Raw genomic sequence first — 2,300 nt, forward strand, 5'->3', positions numbered from 1 at the left:
CAATCCCTTTGGATATATACTCAGTAGAAAAATTGCCCTTGTGATAGTTTTGTTTTTAATTGTTTGAGGAACTTGAATAGTGTTTTACATAAAGACTATATTATTTTATACCCCTACCAACAATGAATAAGAGTTCCCTTTTATCCATTGCCTTGCCGACATTTATAATATTTTGACTTTTTGATATTAACCGCTTTGTCAGTTGTGGGTGAGACATCTCATTGTGGTTTAGATTGCAGATTCGTAATGATTATTGATCCTAATCGTTTTTTTTAACATTTTGGGCACCTCACAAATTTGCATGTCACCCTTGTGCATGGGGCCATGCTAATTTGCTCTGTATTCTTTCAGTCTTAGTGTACGTGCTGCTGAAGTGAGCATGCATTTTTCATATATCTGTTGGTCACTCCTATGTCTGCTTTTTAAAAACGTCTAGTCAAGTGCCCAGTGTGGTAGCCTTGTGGCTAAAGTCCTCCTCTTGAATATGCTGGGATCCCATGAGGATGACAGTTCATGTTCCAGTTGCTGCATTTCCCTTCCGGCTCCCTGCTTGTGGCCTGGGAGGGATCGCCCAAGGCCTTGGGACTCTGCACCCATGTGGGAGACCCAGAGGAAGCTCTGGGGATCTGGCATCAGATTGGCTCAGCTCTGGCCATTGTGTCCACCTGGGGAGTGAAATTGTGGATGGAGAATCTTTCTGTCTTTCCTTCTCAATGTGGAGATCTGATTTTCCAAGCAAAAAAAAGTTGTTTTTTTTTTTTAATGTCTAGTCAAGTTCTTTGGCCATTACTTAATCAGGTTATTTCTTTTCTTGTCACTGACTTGTTTCGGTTCCTTGTATATTAACCTCCTATCAAACATATGGGTTGTAAGTAATTTTTCACTTTCCATAAATTGCCTCTTAACCCTGTTGTTCCTTTTGTTTGTTTCTGGTTTTGGCTGCCTGAGCCTTTGGGTTCAAATAAAATCTTAAAAAGTTAGGTTACCTCCTGTTTTCCTGGAGCAGTAGTTTTAGAATTTCAGGTCTGAAGTTTAAGTATTTAATCCATTTTGAATTGATTTTCGCATACAGTATAAAATAAGAAATGTAGTTAATTAGCTTGCCAATGCCTTTTGTTGGAGATTGTCTTTCCCCCGTGGTGTTCCTCTCAAAACCTGTGAATATTTGGATTCATATTTGAGGTTCATAATCAATGGTGGAAAGGTAGAAACATCCCTTTAGGGGCTGACATGTGACTTACCGTGCTAAACTGACATCAGTGGTGTCAGCATTCCATATGAACACCAGTTCTAGATGTTTCACATCCAATCCAGCTCCCTGTTAACTGGCAGCACCTTGGCAAGAATTGGAGGATGCCCCAAATACTTGGTCACCCTGCCACTAAGTAAATTGCCTTACTTAAGCCTGAACCAGACCTTGCTATTGGGAAATGAACCAATGAATGGAATCCCCACCCCAGCTCCTCCCCATCACCTTTCATATATGTAGAGTGAAAAGGGAGAAACGTTTAAATCAAGAACAGGGTAAAGGAGCCCGCTCTTACAGCTTCTAATCAACAGAGTACTTGAAGTCCTAGGCAGAGCAATAGGAATGAGAAAGAGATGAAAAGCATACAAACAGGAAAGAGAAAGACAAATTGTCAGTTTTCTGATGACATCATAGAGAACATTCTAAAGATTCCACAAGGGAAGATCAGATCCCATAATGGAGTGTTTGCATCTGATTCCTGGCTGTGCTCTTGGCTCCAGCTTTCTCTGGAGGCAACAAGTAGTGACTCAATTATTTGGGTCTATGACTGACAAAGGAATCCTGATTTAATTCCTTGCTCTTGTCTTTGGCTTGGTCCTGATCTGGTCCTTGGGGACTTTTTTCTTTTAATGAATCAATGAGCAAGATCCATTCTCTTTCTTTCTCTTCCTCTTTCCTCTCTCTCTTCCTTCTTCTCTGTTTCTCTCCAAAACTCTCTCTCTCTCTCTCCTCCCCGTCTTTTGTTTCTTCCTTTTTCCTTTGTCTCTCTTTCTCTCTCCCCTATTTCTCTCTCTCTCCAGAGCACTCTGTTTTTCTCTCTGTGTCTCTCAACTCTCCTTACAACAAAGTAAACAAATAATATTGAAAGATTTCACCAAAATCCAACTAGAGGTAGTAAATAAATGAGATCTCAGGATACAAATTAACAAAAAATCAGTAGCATTTGCACAAATCAAAGAACTCAGAGAGAAAGAAATTATGAAACAATCCATCCTTTATAGCTTAAAAATACTCAGGAATAACTTTAGTAAATGAGGTGAAAGATTGGACA

At 39.7% G+C, this 2,300-nt stretch overlaps 1 non-coding gene across 1 annotated transcript; it reads right to left on the reverse strand.

Moving 5' to 3' along the window:
* Positions 1-273: 273 nt before the first annotated feature.
* Positions 274-381, reverse strand: LOC121159346. The gene has a single exon (XR_005884343.1). It is a non-coding gene; the product is annotated as a U6 spliceosomal RNA (small nuclear RNA).
* Between the last annotated feature and the right edge of the window lie 1,919 nt (positions 382-2,300).

The sequence above is a fragment of the Ochotona curzoniae genome, unplaced genomic scaffold (genome assembly GCF_017591425.1).
Source record: "Ochotona curzoniae isolate NIBS_2020 unplaced genomic scaffold, NIBS_Ocur_1.0 contig_4105, whole genome shotgun sequence".
In the NCBI taxonomy this organism is placed as follows: domain Eukaryota; kingdom Metazoa; phylum Chordata; class Mammalia; order Lagomorpha; family Ochotonidae; genus Ochotona; species Ochotona curzoniae.